Genomic DNA, 19,575 nt, shown 5'->3' on the forward strand with positions numbered 1-19,575 from the left:
CCCAAGTCTGATATCGTGGGCTCTGAGGAGGGAAACAATCCTGGAATCAAAATCGCTTGGTAGCCACACTTGCATTCATACCATGGGAATAATATATATATATATATATATATATATATATATATATATATATATATATATATATATATATATATATATATATATATATATATATATATATATATATATATATATATATATATATATATGAATCGACTTGTTATTTTCCCTTTTCTGTCATTTTACGGGGTAAATAAGAAGCTTAGGAAAAAGAAATGCAGCTTGACAAGACCACTATCTCTGACAAAGCGCAACACTGTACTGGTTAAAAGTTTTTCCTTTGAAATGTTATTACAAGTTTTCTTTTCTGTGATGCCTGTCAGCACTACGTATATTTTACTTTGTTTATACACATCTTAACACTGTTCCTCGAATACACCTTGCTGTTGCTCTTATGGTCTCTGATGCTGGATGTGAGGCTTAAAATTTCGTTACTTTATGGTGCAAACGTTTCTTATGAAGATTTAACGATAGGAGCTCGTTAAAACATTTTCCAGAAGTATTTCTCAAATTTCTTCGCTGAATTTAAATGGCATACGCATGTGTAACATTAGCTTCTCTGAAGGACGACCAGAAATACGCATCCTATTTTCCCAGAATAAAAAGAGGTATCTCTTGAATTCTTTGCTCTGTGGTCGTGCTCTCCCTTCCTGCCGTGTCGTGAAATGAAAACAAACAGAGGCACAAAGCATTACTTTCCCCAGGTGGTCTGTTGATGCAGTTATGAATAAAGAAGTATAAAATTTAGGTTGAGAGCATGACATAATCCACTTCTCAACTCTCTTTCAAAACAAATACCACCTGGTAAAGTAGAGCAGGAAATCGACTGCTTGCAAATTATGGTGACACACTGAAGGCACGGCTGCACTAACTCACTTTGCCAGAAACAATGAACGCAGAGCAACATAACGTAGGTCAGGTGAGGGCACAACTGCTGAGCAAGGTCAAGGCCACGCTTCTTGAATTTTCCTGGTCAGGTTCTGGTCAACGGACTTGCCAGCGTCCCGACTCATGGTCCGCCTGACGCTCGCCTGCAATCCGGTGACACACGGCGTCCAGGGAACCATTTGTCACTCCCACAGTCGGCTCAGGTCGGGTTGATGCTGCAATGGAGAACCCCCTTAGGTTTGCGGCACTGCACCGTAAGCTTCCAGCCAACAGCCGTGCAGGGAAGCACATTCATAGCCACACCTCCCCACCTGCCGCCTTAATGAATATGGCATTACTAACGTCTGGACTGTTATGGCCAGCAATGATCGCAGCCTGACATGCAAGACCCTCATTCTCAACACTCTCCTCCTGCCAGTTACTGATTAACTTATTTGTGAGTTTCTCGCTTTGTTCTGTCATTGAACAACTACAAGGCTACCAACAAAACATTAGTGAAATCCTCAGATATTGCAAAATCATTTCATCTTTAGATTTTTCTATGCATGTTGAATATTTACGTTACGAAAGGAACACATTGTACATTTCATTTCAAGATATTTTCTTGTCACTATAATATTGAATAAATAAATAAATATATAAATATATATATATATATATATATATATATATATATATATATATATATATATATATATATATATATATATATATATATATATATATAGTTATATATAGTTATAGTTATAGTTATAGCTATAGTTATAAAGATCATAATGTATATAAAACATATCTAGTAATTTTCATTTTAGGCATTTAAAATTTCAAACTTCTAACCTAAAAAAAAAAAAAAGTGACATGATGAACGTTGACATGTTGATTGCAGCCTCCTTGGACGTTGTGACGCAGCATTTCAAGCCAGAGAGCTGCCGTCTAGTCTCCTCAGCCAGACGAATCGCTGCTTGTCTCTTCGTGAGGCGCCCGATGGCTTGAGTCACGCTTAATCCACTCATCCTCGAGAACCAACACACCTTTATATCTAGGTTGCGAAGATAAGCTTTCCTGACGAAGGATTGAGGGCTGGACGGTGTGTGTGTGTGTGTGTGTGTGTGTGTGTGTGTGTATGCCAAGATGGGTGGGTGAGTTCGCGTTGGTGTGAGTGGGTGGGTGGGTGTGCGTCCATGTCTTCTGAGTAACGAGAAACAACACGTTCATAAGGATTTACGTAAATTACAACTGTACGAGTATATATATATATATATATATATATATATATATATATATATATATATATATATATATATATATATATATATATATATATATATATATATATATATATATATATATATATATATATATATATATATATATTATAACAGCCCTCGAGCTCATGGGACTTGGCTCCCTCATCCGCCACTCCTCGAGACGCCCGCAGGTTGGGAATCTCGATCTACCGCTCCACTTACATCGGGGCTTCAGACTCAAGCCTCGGGCACCAAACTCAAGCCACCTCCTGCCTTATGGTCGACACCTCAGGAGTCTACTACACACATCAGAGGATCTACTTCCCTCTCCCGGGAGCTTGGATTCTGGGTCATCTTTCACACAAGCATAGCAGAACACTCACAACACTCGTGCACACACATTCACGTCTCCACTCATTACACCTGTGCTACCCTCACGTCGACACGCCACACGTTACACCTGCGCACACCCTCGTTATACAAGTGCTACACTCACGCCACACTCGCACACACACACACGCATAGACAACTGCTGAGCCCGTGCCATCACTACAAGTATTTCATACTATATATTGTTAATTTATTGTCCTGCTTCATTCTTGTTCTTTTTTTTTATTTTTATTGTTCCTATTCAATATATATATATATATATATATATATATATATATATATATATATATATATATATATATATATATATATATATATATATATATATATATATATATATATATATTATATATCGTTGTTGGGGTTCCTAGTGTTTTAAGTTGAAGCATTTTGTGTGTCCGAGCCTGCCATCCTCTAGATTTACTGGCACACGGCTCGTGACAGGAGCACACACACACCAAATACACTCAGGGAAACACACTCCTAAGCAACATTTTCACTACACAATACGCACAGCACACACTGCCGAAGAATCTTTACATCCACAAATATGCAGCAGCATAATCAGAAGAAACCAGGATGCCACAATATCGGTGAATTCAACCTCAAACAGTTGACGTGTAGACACGAGCACAGGCTGAGGTGTGAAGGATGCCATACACTTGGACACAAATCTCGCCAATGTAGTTACTACAGCGGTTAGGGATGTGGCGGGGAAGATGCTGCCGATGTGTTTGATATTAAAAACGATTTCATAACTATTTAACATACAAACAGCCAGTCTTTGCAATCAAACCTTGATGACATTAAGCATCTTGTACACGAAAGAAATATCGATTTGTTGTGTTACCGAGACGTGGCTTCGTAATGAAATTCCTGATGAACATTTAACTTTACAACACACAGGTGAGGTGGTGGACGTGGAGGAGGAGTCTGCATATATGTAAGCAAGCAACTGAAGGTAAGTGTGATAAAACTACCTACTCCTAAGCAACCCGGTGTCCAGGACTTATGGACGAGTGAACAGTGCAGTAAGTTACCAGCTTTTATTATAGGTTGTGTTTAAAGACACCCCAAGGCCACACCTTCCTCTTCTGAATATGTCCAAGATGTGTTGAAACAAATGTCTGTATGTAACAAATGGCTTTATATGTTGATGTGATTTTAATGATGGTTTATTTTCTAAGAAAAACAAAATTGATGGTATTATCAGAAATAGCAGACTCACACCAATGATAAATGAGCCCACTAGGATGACGTCAACCACAGCCACAGTGCTGGATGTGATCATCACTAATAAACCAGAAAGTGTTTTGGCCACCTCTGTTGTTCCCGGGCCAGCACCTGATCATGACCTAATTGGCATTACAATAAATATCAAGAAGACGGAGAGAGCATGAACTAAAATCTTTTCGTCACCTTGGTAAATATAACAAGGACGCTTTGTGAGCTACTCCTGCCAGAACCCCATCATTTTGATCAAATACTGACCACAGGCCACGTTCATCTACAACTTGATATTTGAATACTAATTTTATGAGTTGTCTGGATGCGTGTGCTCCTTTAGTAACTAAGGCAGCAAGCAGACCTGCAGCGCCTTGGCTCACTGAGGGTTTGCGTGTAGCAGTGAGGCAGCGTGACGACACCCGCACCAAGCTGAGGAGAGACAGACACAATATTTGTCTGCAAAAACAATACACGAATGAAAAGAAAGAAATAAAGTCTCTTACTGGTGCTGCTAAAAAAAAAATATATATATATATATATATATATATTATCTTAAAAAGTCTAATAAGAGCAAAACAAAATTCATCGGCCATATGGAATGTGATAAAATAATTAGTTCCCGGCAAGAAAAGCAGCTCGAGAAAAATATGAACTTCATAATGTCTTTCAAAAAGCAGAATAATTTAATAATTTCTTTGCCAATGTAGGAAAGACAGCATGTGACAACGCAGGAGACAGTACAGAGCAATCAGTCCTCCCCCCTGGACCCTTCTCTTTGTAAAGTGCAGTAGTGTGACTGAAAAATTCAGACCCAAGCCAGTAGACACCAACACACTCATATTAACAGTAAAAAGTCTTAACCAAACACGTTCTGTGGGCTCAGATGGAATTTTGCTCAAATTTATCAAGGATGCCTTATATTCTATTGCATCATACCTGCCATGCGTCATAAATGGCTCAAATGTTACCGGAGTATTTCCTCAGGCTTGGAAAAACGCATGTGTCGTTCCTCTGCTAAAGAAAGGTGATTTTAATGATTCAAACAATTATCGTCCTGTTCCTTTTTGCGGATGACACAAAGATAGGTAGATTAATTAGTTCAGAATCGGATGCCATCGCCTTGCAGGCAGATTTAGATAAAATGAATGAATGGACGGACAGATGGCAAATGCAATTTAATATCAATAAATGCAAAGTACTTAGCGTAGGTAGAGGAAACCCACACAATAGGTACACATTAAACAACCAAACTCTGGTAGGTACAGAGTACGAGAAAGATTTAGGAGTTATAGTTAGCTCTGAACTCCGTCTAAGAAAACAATGCATAGAAGCCAGAAACAGGGCAAATAGGGTACTAAGATTAATTTTTAGGAGTCTTAAAAGTAGAAGGCCGGAAGTAATATTAAAGTTATACTTGGCGCTGGTCAGACCTCATCTAGACTACGCTGTGCAGTTCTGGTCCCCACATTACAGGAAAGATATAGGTCTATTAGAATCAGTACAGAGGAGAATGACTAAAAGGATACAGGGGATGAGGAGTGTTCCTTACGAGGCGAGATTGAAGTTGTTAAATTTACATTCTTTAGAGAGACGCAGGTTAAGAGACCTGATAGAAGTCTTTAAGTGGTATAAGGGTTATAACAAGGGAGATATAAGCAAAATTATTAGGATCAGCAACCAGGACAGAACAAGAAATAACGGGTTCAAGCTTGAAAAATCTAGGTTTAGGAAAAAGATAGGAGGAAATTGGTTCTCAAATAGAGTGGTAGATGAATGGAACGGACTCAGTAATCATGTAGTTAGTGCTAGGACACTAGAGAGCTTTAAGAGAAGATTAGACAGGTTTATGGATGGGGATAACAGATGGAAATAGATAGGTATATTTCATACAGGGACTGTCACGTGTAAGCCTGGTCGCTTCTTGCAGCTTCCCTTATTTCTTATGTTCTTTTTTTTTTTTTTATGTTACTGGTGCTCTCCAAAATATTTGAAAAAAATTGTATGTCAACAACTTTTAGAATTTTTTAGAGGATAACAAATACATTTCTAACAGCCAGCATGGTTTTAGACCTCATCTCTCAACTGAGTCTGCGCTAACTATTATAACAGATAATATTTACAATAATATTGACCACAAGAGAGTGTCATTGTTGACGCTGTGTGATTTGTCTAAGGCATTCGACAGTGTCAGCCATGATAACCTCCTGGCAAAGTGTTCTCACCTCAACATAGACTCCTTCAACAACTATTTATACAATATGACTCTGTCAGTCAAACTGCAAAGGGCAACACCTGCTAAAGTAAATGTCCATTTCGGTGTCCCTCAAGGCTCCACCCTTGGACCAGTACAAAAAAAAAAAATAATAATAAACGGTTTATTCTTTAGGCAGTCAACAAACTGAAAATGTACATTGGGGGTGGGGAAATACTTGACATTAATCCTAAAGGTAAGTCAAATCTAGAAGAGACTATTGATTGATGGCTCGCACCATGGTGGGAATCGCACTGAGTCTGTACCGGTCCGTACGTGGCGCCTTTAGGGGCGTTATCTTGTACTGTCCACTATACATGTTAATGACATGGCTAAGTGCACCAGTGACTGTATTTTAGTTCAGTACGCGAATGACACTCAGTTTCTTCTCTAGGTGTGCTACAGCACACCAAGAGAATATCATTAAAGAAGACCAAACCATTCTTGTTAAGGCAAAAGAATATTTTCTCAAGAATGGATTAATGACCAACACTAATATAACACAGTGCATATTTCTCGGTGGCAGACACTTGCTGTCATAGCTGCCTCAAGACACTGTCATTAAATATGATAGTACTTTTTATGTAATTTATTTATTTATTTATTTTTTCACAATAATCTTGGTTTTACTATGGCTTATGACAACGTTTTATTAAATTTTACTAAAATTTTATTTATCTGTATTTGCGCTTTAATTTCGTGCTTTACCTTTGTGTTACTCTATGCTCTCTTACTATAGACTTTTATTTGTCCAATTAAATGTTTACCGATGTTTAGCTAATTTTACAATGACTTTTACATGTTGTGATATCAGTTATTAGGGCAATGATGTACACAAAAGAATGAAAACAATTTCCCATCCAGCGGTGTAGAGCACAACCATTGGGCTCTCGCAGAGTTTTGAGCTTCAGAGATTTGAATGTTAAGCAATTTCTCGATGTGCGTGGTGCTTCCATTTGTTGAATTACTGACACCTCTCGTCAGTCGCCTTCCATCAATAATTAACCTCTCTATAAAGAGTTGCATAGTGATAAGACCACCATAGATGACAGTGAAGGAAGGAATGTGAAGCAGCACAGAGACGGACAGACATGGACACGTGGGAACACGAGGGAGGCTGCAGGAAGACGTATATATTATGTGGGCGATGTGTGAACCACTGATTGTATAAGCAAAGGGAAATACTCACTTTATTCCACTGTGACTGCTTTTAGCCAAAGGGATTGTTAATACTGCTGCTACTAATAATAATATTAATAACAACAATATACCTCGTAATGAAAATTATCGAACTTGTACCAAGTCGCAAATTTATGTAACCTCTTTTTTTTTATTGTCATTTAATGGCATTCGAGACTTTACAATACGTCTAAGTCTTCAGTGTCCATAACACTGCTAGCACTACTTGTAGCAGTGGTAGTAGTAGTAGTAGTAGTAGTAGTAGTAGTAGTAAGTACTTATCATCAGCCACTTGGCGTAATGATTGTTACACTGAGTTCATAATATGTCAGTATATCCAGAAATTGCTCAGTTTTTTTTTTTTGTGATGAGACAGAAAACGATCCCTTGTGTAAGATAAACTATAGTATATCTATCCCTGTGTTTGTTAAGCTGAAGCACTACACGTTACGTAGTGGAATTTGAAAATAAAAGGAATTCGAATTGCTACATCAAAACAATGAACACTAATGAAAAGTTAAATGCTAGGAAGACTGGTGCAGAGAAAGATACAGGCGGTGTTTCCAGGCGGTTCCTCCTTTGAAGACCAAGAGATTGATCTCAAAGTGTGAGACCTGCTGGATCACATTTGACAGTCACACACAACATCGTTCATGTTTTCTCTAATGCTAACTCGCTTGAAGAGGGCAGAACAGGCAGGCAGAGCTCACTGCCTTAATGAATGATTGCCTCACAGACACACGCACATTTGAGGGCAACAAACACAGAGGCAACACCCGAGGCGCTCACAGCAAAAGGTTCCCACCTCGCCTCGCTGGCAAACTGATTCCTCGACTCGCGTCAACCCAACTCATTTTTCATCGCAAGTCGGCAATTTTCTTTTCGCTGCAAAATTAAATCACTTTCGGAAACTTGGGACCAAATTTATTCAGGCCGGGGAAAGACTTGGTGGACGCGGTGGAGGAGCAGGCGGCCGACTGGAGCTGGCTGGATCTGGGCCCAAGGTCCACGCCAGCCTCCTCTTCTGCTCCACCTACGAAATTGTTAGTGTCACTCGCAGCCCCTGACAGCCCAAGGAGACGCCACCACACACCCTACGGCAAATACTGCCAGCCCAGGAGCCCTTTAGGGGAGGACTGTGCTTCCTCCATGGCAGTGTCCGGCGAATGGTGGGTGGCTCTTGGTCACCATGACCTCGCGTTCACTGTGAGGGGCTGCAAGCGTCGACGCCATTGCCCACTGGATTTAAATGGACCCTGAAGGAGAGAAGGGTTCGCCTCTATGTATCGTGTATCATCATTGTGGAACGCATCGTGTATTATCATCGTGGAACGCATCGTGTATCATCATTGTGTATTATCATCGTGTATTATCATTGTGGAACGCATCGTGTATTATCATCGTGTATTATCATCGTGGAACGCATCGTGTATCATAATTGTGTATTATCATCGTGTATTATCATCGTGGAACGCATCGTGTATTTTCATCGTGTATTATCATCGTGGAACGCATCGTGTATTATCATCGTGTATTATCATCGTGTATTATCATCGTGGAACGCATCGTGTATTATCATCGTGTATTATCATCGTGGAACGCATCGTGTATTATCATCGTGTATTATCATCGTGTATTATCATCGTGGAACGCATCGTGTATTATCATCGTGTATTATCATCGTGGAACCCATCGTGTATTATCATCGTGTATTATCATCGTGTATTATCATCGTGGAACGCATCGTGTATTATCATCGTGTATTATCATCGTGTATTATCATCGTGTATTATCATCGTGGAACGCATCGTGTATTATCATCGTGTATTATCATCGTGTATTATCATCGTGGAACGCATCGTGTATTATCATCGTGTATTATCATCGTGGAACGCATCGTGTATTATCATCGTGTATTATCATCGTGTATTATCATCGTGGGACGCATTGCATCATGTAATCATCGTTGTATCATCGCTTTACTTACACTAACACAACACAAAACAACACAACACACGGAAGAGAACCTTTTTGGGGAGAAAGGAGCTTCTTTCATCACACACAACACAACACAACACAACACACAACACAACACAACACAACACACACACGGAAGAGGACCTCTTTGGGGAGAGAGGATCATCTTTCATCACACACAACACAACACAACACAAACACAAACACAACACAACACAACACAACACAAACACACACACACACACACACACACACATAATATTATCTAATAAAATAACAACATAATTACAAACACAGCAACAATAGTGAGTGATCATGACAATATGTACTGCTACAAACGGTTCCTGGCTGCAGTGACTCAAATTCCATTCACATTGTGTCACTCGCCTGCAGCTCAGCAAAATAATCTTTCAAGACATCACTGCCATCAGCGGAATCACTGTTGAAGAGAAACTGATTCCGTGTCCGTTTCAGTGCCACAGTAACCTCTCCATGGTGAAAGTATCCTTTGAAGGGCTGAGTTACCTCCTGCAGATGCTTTCTCACTTCAGTCACAAAGAGCAATTCATACGTTTGTCAGGAAATGCAGAGTTCAGACCATCACGGCTCCTGACTTGTAGTCCCTTAGTAGCACTGCTGTTACCGCTTGCGGGGGAGGAAGTGAAAGAGTGAAGATGAGAAGATGAAGGAGTGAAGATGAGAGGATAGAGGAGGCGGGGAAGGAAGGGGAGGAAGTGAAGGAGTGAAGATGAGAAGGAAGAAGTGAAGGAGTGAAGGTGAGAGGGAAGAGGAGGAGCAGGTGGGAGAGTGAGTCGTGAGGGTGTTTACACTAAAAGCTAGTGAGCTATGGTTAGTGCCATAATGAAACCCTTGTGGTGGTCAGGTGTTGTGGTGTTCGCCACACTCCTAACGGCAGAAGGGTGGTCGCCACCAACACACACAGACCTGTGTTCTGCACCCGTCGCCCACGCTCATTCACAAAGCCCCAATACGTGTCACGATCCCGGTTATCTTTCCAAGAAAGTGGACGGCACACTGATCCCAGAAAGTTCTAAAGGTGTGAATTTTTAAAGGCCTCGAGCACCTACCCGACCTATCAGAAATCGCCAGCTATCAAACCCTCTCACAAACCCTCACCTCGGCACAGCACGCCAGAAATCATCTCACTGCCTCATCAATGTTGGGGAGGAAAACACAGCTATTCTATATAATAACAGGATATATTAATAATAATGTTAACTCACAAACAAATTGAGGTAGTACACATTAAAGGAAATTAGGGAACAAATTTCTAGCCTAGACCAACACAGGATAAATCCCACTCACTCACTCACCATAGATTCCCCCTTTTACTGAGGCTCTTATATCGCCTCCCTTATTGCTCAGAGGCTATGCACATCAATACCTGACATTCCCGTCACTTCACAAACCACTAAAACCCTTCTACTCCTTCAAAGGCCGCTGAAATATTTTCCCCAGCTGCGGGAATTTCCCCAGACGCTGTCACCGCGTCCCCAAATAACAATTCCCGTATTTTACCTCCTCAAACCTCACAAGACATCACCAACATCACCATAGATCACCTGTAACGCCACAACACCTTCCCCAAGGACACCACTAACACCACAACACCACCGCAGCCCCAACCACAAAATGGCCGCCTCTCACCCCGACACTGTCCCCTCAGGACACCATCCCCTCAGCGTTACATAACCAACACAACTCACCAGCCACACTGCAGCGGACAAGAGCTCTTGGTACCACAACAGACTCACCAGCCTGATCCTGGATATCAAGGTTATACCGCCACATCACTAATATACGTAAGTGTACAATACATTAAGTGTGCAGCAGACAGAGCGTGATGACATTTGTAATGAGCACCTCAAACTGATGCTACAAAAGTGACGGTACAACAAAACAACATACTTATGGTGTTGAGTGTTTTATATAATTATAGACGTGACCGGACTCAGAATAAACTGTACCGTGTGCAGCACTGAGGGTTCATTACACCTGTCACACCGAGCAGCGCCATCAGGCTGCCACAATTGCCGTCACCGTCACGTCTCGTACCTGTGTCCACAGTTGCACAGCAGGGTAAATACAGAATCACGTTCGTTTCTTTCTGGTAAATGAAACTTCCAGACAACTATCCACTCTTCTTCAGTGACATTCAGCTGTCCCCCTCTTCTAATTGATTAACTAATTAATTAGAATTAATAAAATTGAAGAAACTACTAACAACAACAACAACAACAACAACAACAACAACAACAACAATAACAACAAACAACAAACAATAATAATAATAATAATAATAATAATAATAATAATAATAATAATAATAATAATAATGTATTCCCTGGTATCTATATAGGCCTACCATTCTGTCTTGCATTCTCTCCACAGGCCAATTAAAGCATCACAACACAAACATGTACTATCCAGGCAACTCTCTCAAAACACCAGTTCTTTTCACCTCGTCATTTCTTATTCTATCGATCCCACCACGTTACTCCACACACACACACACACACACACACACACACACACACACACACACACACACACACACTCCTCCAACACTTGGTTTCCAGCACACTTAACAGTTTCTTCTCCGCTGCTCCCGTGTTCCATGTTTCAGCACCACACAGCACAGCGGATACCACTATTCCCACATATAACTCTCTCTCTCTCTCTCTCTCTCTCTCTCTCTCTGTACACTCACACCCAGTGTCCTTTGCTTGAGGATCTTTCTTAGTCCATCAAGAACTTTTCCTGCTTCTTTCACTCCGCACTTCACCTCTGTCTCAACTCTTGTGTCCACTGTGACCTAATCCCAAGTACCTGAAGCAATCCACCGGTTCCACCTCCTCTCCATTTAATCTTGCATGCCTCCCTCCACTCACTCCACCACCCACTCTCACACACATGCCCTGCCATATACACAGAAACGTTTCCCTCCTTCCAACAAGCTGCCTCCAACTCCACAAACTTTGAAAACGTCCCATACTTTTCTTTCCAGTCCCATCACACACTTTTCCCAAGTCCTTCACCGCCAAAAAGCTGCACTTCCTTCCCTTTCCAAAAGACATTCCACACTGCTGCCTAACTGCAAAAACCTGATCTACACATCCTCTTCCCTTTCTACAGCTTCACTGCTCCTCCGGGATGGCATTCTCTGTTCTCTGTCCGATTCTCCTTATGAGAAGCCTCCCGTACACCTTCCCTGCCACACTCAGCAAACTGATGCCCCTGTACCTGGAGTCTATCACCTTTTTTTTACATACAGGATAACTACACATGCATTTATCCAGAGTTGTGGCACCTTGGAGAGCAATAAAGCACACATTTAGTAACCTTACCAACCACAATATGTACCTCTGCCCACCACTCTTCAAACACTTGGCAGCAGTGTATCCAAACCTGCACCTCTCCTTTCCCTCATGTCCCTCACAGCCTCTCATACTTTCTCTGCCTTTATTGGTACACTCTACACTGTTTAAATCTCCTCATACATTTTCTATTGCAATAATCACTGCTTCGTCCTCCTCCTCTGCATATGAGACTCAAGCAACAGATAGCGACACTGTTATACTAATAATCAAACACCTAAAAAACACTTCTTCTTGTGGTTCCGACAATATCTCACTACGATTTCTAAAAGAATCCTTGCCAGTCATAATCCCGTACCTTACGTGTGTACTCAACTCGTCATTTGTAACAGGAATGTTCCCAGAATCCTGGAAACACGCCATTGTAGTTCCTATTTTCAAGACAGGAGATGTTATGGAACCAAAAATATTATCATCCAGTATCTCTTCTACCAATTATCTCTAAGGTTCTTGAGAAAGTTATTGGTGCTCAGCTCATCTCATACCTCGAGCACTGCTGCTGCTGCTGCTGCTACTACTGCTTTCTTCTTCTTCTTCTTCTTCTTCTTCCTCATCTTGTTGTTTTCTCCTCCTCCTCCTCCTCCTACTCCTCCTCCTAACTTAAGCCATCCTTCTCCCCCCATCACCACCGCCACCACCACCACCATCACAATCATCATTACCATCACCACTACTCGTCTGCTCTTTTCCAGTAATCCTGGAATTCCAAGAAAGCGCAGGAGAATCACGAAATGGCGCAGGATTCCCATATTGCGCACCACGGGCAGGCTCCGGAATGGCCGGGAATGGAGCTACGTAAAAATCGGGAGATTGCGCAGCGCTTTCTAGGCTCGCCACATATTGGGCCTGCGCATTTTGGCAAACGTGTGTGTGTGTGTGTGTGTGTGTGTGTGTGTGTGTGTGTGCAAACCACCTGATGATTATGATGTTCCCTACGGATGTGTAAGGTTCTCTCTCTCTCTCTCTCTCTCTCTCTCTCTCTCTCTCTCTCTCTCTCTCTCTCTCTCTCTCTCTCTCTCTCTCTGTCTTTCTCTCTCATTATTATTATTATTATTATTATTATTATTATTATTATTATTATTATCATTATTATTATTATTATTATCATTATCATTATAATTATTATTATTATTATTGTTGTTTCTGTTATTAATATTAATAATAATAATAATAATAATAATAATAATAATAATAATAATAATAATATTATTATTATTATTATTATTATTATTATCATTATTATTATTATAACTCTTTCTCTTCCTCCTCCTCCTCCTCCTCCTCTTCCTCCTATTCCTCCTCTTCCTCCTATTCCTCCTCCTCCTCCTCCTCCTCCTCCTATCTCTCCTTCCTTCTACCACCACCACCACCACTAATAATAATAATAATAATAATAATAATAATAATAATAATAATAATAATAATAATAATAATAATAATAATAATAAAAATAATAATAATAATAAAAATTTCTTTCTTTTTACAGAGAACAACAACACTAATAATAATAATAATAATAATAATAATAATAATAATAATAATAATAATAATAATCATAATAATAATAATAATAAATAATAATAATAATAATAATAATAATAATAATAATAATAATAATAATAATAATAATAATAATAAAGATTTCTTTCTTTTCACAACAACAACAACAACAACAACAACAACAACAACAACAACAACAACAACAACAACAACAACAACAACAATAACTACCGCTTAGCTACAATGCACTGGCAACCGCTACTACTACTTTCTTCTTCTTCTTCTCTGATAACAACAACACTGGGTGGTGGTGCTCCCAATGTTTCCTGCAATATTCAAGGAAACGAAAGCCTCAATGGACCACATGCTTGAGTTACAGGTGCGTGAGTGTGTACAGATGCATTAGTGCTATAGATCAAGAAAGGGGTCATTTGGACTTTGCCATATTTTAAGGATAAAAATCTGGAGCCTTGTCTAAAACCCCCCCTCGTCCCTCACCCCAGTTTCTGCGCATGCGCAGAGCGAACCTTAGATAAGAGAGAGAGAATATAAGCACTACAAAACACACAATCCTGTTCATCATCTGCTATAAAGAATAATTTTTGACCTGCCACGTAATAATGTCTGCAGATAGTCACATAAGTCAAGAATATCATGTTACACAAACAGGTCATGAGCAAAACACCAGCGAGCCACTGTCACAGTTGCCAACGAGGGAAAACCTGAACAAACTTCACAAAGCAGACCTCCAGAAACGATGTCGTGAATTAGGAATAAAAAAAGTATGGTCCTCTAAGAAGGACGAACTCATAGACATGATCATGAATATAGTGCAGCAGTCCTCCCAAACCCTACAGACATCGCAGGCAAGGACTCAGTCACGCTCATCGCCTGCCAGACAACTTTTCCAGCCTGATGCTACACCGATGTCTGCAGTGACTGAAATCCTAAACCATCCACCTTCCTGTGAAGCACAACCGACATCTAGTGACGACGAGCTATCACCTGATAGCGAAGCCACACAACCAAGTCACATTCCTCATACAGTCAATGAAACATCTACCATAGACCCCCAAGAAACACTCATAGAAAATGGCAGTAGGCAACCCCCAGCAGGCGATACACAGCAGCTCACCACAGACGACACGCATCCATCCCTGCCAACTCACCACCACGACATGAGTGACCAGGAGAGGAATCAGCTGCAGAATATTTATGATGACATCAAATTAATTAAGTCAAAACTCGAGATAAAAGATTCTGAAATTGAGCTACTCAACGCAGAAGTGAAGACAGCCTACTGCACAATTCATCTCCTACAACAACGCATTGCCGACCTGGAACATGAAAACAAAAGCAGACCGCAAGACGCAGCTTCAAACGCTACAGCCTCAACTGAATGTCTCCTCTTAGGAGACACCAACACACAACGAGTCCTTCGCTCCGATCTGGATGACAAGTGTATAGTGAAAACAATAGCGCACGCGAACATTGATCTGTTACGTAGCTGGGTAACTGAAAAATTACAAAGTGCTCCCTCTGAATGTGTGATTCTTGGCGGTGTGTACGATATCCATGAAGAGTTACCCGCTGAAATAATCCTTGATCACCTAGGCTCTTTAATTAGTGATCTCAAAGAAAAAAATAGCGAAATGAAAATTCATGTATGTCAGGTTGTGCCAGTGCCAGAACCACAGGAATTTCAAGCCAAAGTTAAATACTATAATGAGCGATTAATCGAGTGGGGAGAAGCGAATGGTGTTAACATTGTTAAAACAGCTCCAGAGTTTATTCTGGGGACTGGATATGTGGATGAATGGTGCTTTGACATAGAGAACAGAAAACCTTGCACATTAAATAGAATGGGTGTCATTAAGTTGCTAAGTGCTCTTGAAAAACAGTGTTCGGGGTTTCACTTATGTAAAAACTGGGCAAGTATCCAGAGGCAGCCAAATGTCTTCCTCAACACTCATGGAGACACGCACATTGGTGCCAGACCTCAGCTTCAACATATTCTCACCACATCTATTCCGCCTAACGCAGCCACTCACAAACCTCCACTGCTGCCCACTCCCCAGCACGCAACGTCAACATCGCCAAGAACACAGCCACACTCTTACGCAGCCACTCACAAACCTCCACTGCTGCCCACTCCCCAGCACGCAACGTCAACATCGCCAAGAACACAGCCACACTCTTACGCTGCAGCAGTAAATAGAAGTCCATCGCACAATGTGGATGCGGGCTGGGGAGAACGGTGGATGACAGGGAGTGCCGATGGCAGCTCCGGTAGATCTCCTGAGTTATTCGAGATTGATTTGGGCCGCCACGATATGGGATCCACTTCCATACATCCCCATGCACCTAATGTCACACATTACACTCACCACTATACACCATACGGCACGCTAGATGCACAACCCCAAATAATGCAACACACACAAAACGCTCATCCATACAGACCGCACCTTGGACGTTCATATACGAGTACACGTGACATTACGAACAACACGCAATCCAACACACCAATATACACATGTAACACACAACCCCGCGCACCACAAAATATACACCACACACAGCCTCGTGTACCACACTACAATCATTATGCACAATCCCATACACCACACAACGCACATTACACACAGCACCAAGTATCACACAATGCTCACAATACACAGCTCTTCAGACCTCATAGAAAATACAACTCACAGTCCCACACACTACACAGCACACACTACACACAGCCTTACACACCTCACAACACACACTACACTCGCCCACAAACATTGTACAACTTGCACCACACTGCATACACATCAACACGTGGGAGGTATAGTTATGGCTGTTACAATTGTGGTGAACACAACCATCGCCAAGATACATGTCGTTTTGACCACAGACTCAAATGTGAATTATGTCATAGATTAGGACATAAGCAGAAGTTGTGTCACCTTTACACCAAATAGGAACTCGGCGAAGAAGGTAGGGCCAGCATGTCTCCCAAACCAAGGAACAAAATAACAATTGCTCACATTAATGCCCAAAGCTTGTTAGGCTGCAAAGAGGAGATAGAGCTCCTTGTAAGGGAAAAGGAACTAGATGTACTATGTATTAGTGAGACATGGTTGTGTAACGATTTTCCTGACGATTATATATACATACCCGAATACAAAGTGTACAGATGCGACAAAGGTAGGGGAGGAGGTGTTTGTATATATATCAGAGATGTATTTACGGTAGTTCCACTCGAAATCGACATTGTAAGAGCGCAAAGTGTTGAGGACGTGTGGGTGACAGTGCAGAGCAGCAAGTTTCCCAGTGTTATAATTGGCTGCCTGTACCGACACCCAAAAGCTCGCTGTGAATCTTATGACTATATAACGGATGTTATTAGATATGTTAGCTTAAAAGATAAGCCATTTTATATTTTAGGAGATTTTAATGACAACGTTTTATGTGATAATAGTAAGATGAAGCAAATTATTTTTAACACCAAACTGACACAGGTAATTAGCAAACCCACGAGAATCACCCCCACTTCTGCCACCCTCATAGACTTAATAGTTACCAATAAGACTCAGTCCATATTACACACAGACACAATGCCGTGTCCTGTTGGCGACCACGAGCTCATCAGCGTGACTGTAAACTTAAAAAAGACAAAGCGTCCACCAGTAGTAAAAACATTTCGTGATCTAACATCTTACTCATCTGAAACAATATGCGATTTACTAAGTCAAGAAACTCAAACGTTGAATAATATATTCATAACAGACAATGTTGACACCCAAGTCAATATATTTACGAGCATTTTCAATAACTGTTTAAACAAGTGTGCTCCTCTCGTCACAAGAGAAGTGAGAAGGCCCTTCGCCCCCTGGATGAACGAGCACTTACGAGCACTGATGCACGAGCGAGATGCAGCACAAATAAATCTTAAAAATGACAGGTCTAACGTAAACCTACAGTCCACGTATAAGGAACTTAAAAAAGAAGTGAAAATGTCAATAAAAAAATCTAAATCAGAGTATTATAGCAACAAGCTTGAGAGCAACAGAGGGAATAGTGCTGCCACGTGGAAAATATTAAACCAGGTTATCTCCAAAGATATATGCAAAGCTACGCTAGAAATTGATAAAGATGAGGAAACACTGAGAAAGAAAGTGGAAAGTTTCAATAAATTTTTTGCTAATGTTGGGAAAATTACCTTTGAAAAAACACACCAAAATAGCGAGCATAATCAGAATGTGCCTGTACCCAACAACAATAACACCAGCGGTCCATCCTGTAGCATGTTTAGACCCCAGCCAACTGATAGCAATACCATTATATTGATAATAAAACATTTAAAAAACACTTCTTCTTGTGGCTCTGATAATATCTCACTTCGATTTATAAAAGAATCACTGCCTATAATTATTCCGTATCTTACATGTATAATTAATTCGTCAATTGCAACAGGAAATTTCCCAGAATCTTGGAAACACGCTTTAGTAGTACCCATTTTTAAAACAGGAGACGCTATGGAACCGAAAAACTATAGACCCATATCACTTCTTCCAATTATCTCAAAAGTTCTTGAAAAGGTTATTGCTGCTCAACTCACCTCACACCTTGAAAGCAATCACCTCCTCAGTGATACGCAACATGGCTTCAGACCTAAGCTTTCTACAGAAAGCGCTCTGCTTACTCTGTCCAATTCACTATTCGACACTATTGACAGGAGAAACATTTCATTAGTAACGCTGTGTGACTTATCAAAAGCTTTCGACAGCGTTAATCATGAAATATTATTAAGGAAACTAAGAATGTTAAGAGTCGATTCCTTTTGGTTCCAAAGCTACCTTCTCAAAAGAACTCAGTCAGTCAAAATAGGTAAACATATTTCTAATAAACTTGAAGTTGCTTATGGTGTTCCTCAAGGATCAGTGCTTGGTCCAATATTGTTTTCTATATTTGTAAATGACCTCTCGCAGCACATCCCCGACTGCCAGGTCATACAGTACGCAGATGACACGCAGCTCATCCACACTGGAGAAGTAGCGAATATTCAAGATCTCGTTCACAAGGGAGAAGTGGCTCTGTCACAAGCTAAGGCATATTTTCACATGAATGGTTTGCTGCTCAACACGACAAAGACACAATGCATGTTTGTCGGCAGCAGAGGTCTTATATCTCAGATCCCACCTGACACGTGCCTACAAGTAGATCACACTAACATACTCCCCAGCAGTTCCCTTAAAAACTTGGGTGTATACTTTGATTCCCACATGACTTTTAATACTCATATCAAAAAAATAAATAAGAAAATTTTTAGCACAATTTTGAACATAAATAAGAGTAAGGACTGTTTTAATAGGAGGACTAGAACTACTCTCATGAACACGTTAGTGCTAAGCATAATTAATTATGGAATAAAGATTTGGGGAACTGCAAATATCACTCATACACAACA

At 40.6% G+C, this 19,575-nt stretch overlaps 1 long non-coding RNA gene across 1 annotated transcript in view; it reads right to left on the reverse strand.

The window, feature by feature from the left end:
* Positions 1-236: 236 nt before the first annotated feature.
* LOC135097516 (uncharacterized) overlaps positions 237-19,575 on the reverse strand; it is a 51,987-nt gene continuing 32,648 nt past the window's right edge. Inside the window, exon 3 of the long non-coding RNA XR_010265763.1 lies at positions 237-1,163. This is a non-coding gene — a long non-coding RNA (uncharacterized LOC135097516). The remainder of the gene's footprint in view (positions 1,164-19,575) is intronic.

This window comes from Scylla paramamosain, unplaced genomic scaffold (assembly GCF_035594125.1).
Source record: "Scylla paramamosain isolate STU-SP2022 unplaced genomic scaffold, ASM3559412v1 Contig23, whole genome shotgun sequence".
Classification (NCBI taxonomy): Eukaryota; Metazoa; Arthropoda; class Malacostraca; order Decapoda; family Portunidae; genus Scylla; species Scylla paramamosain.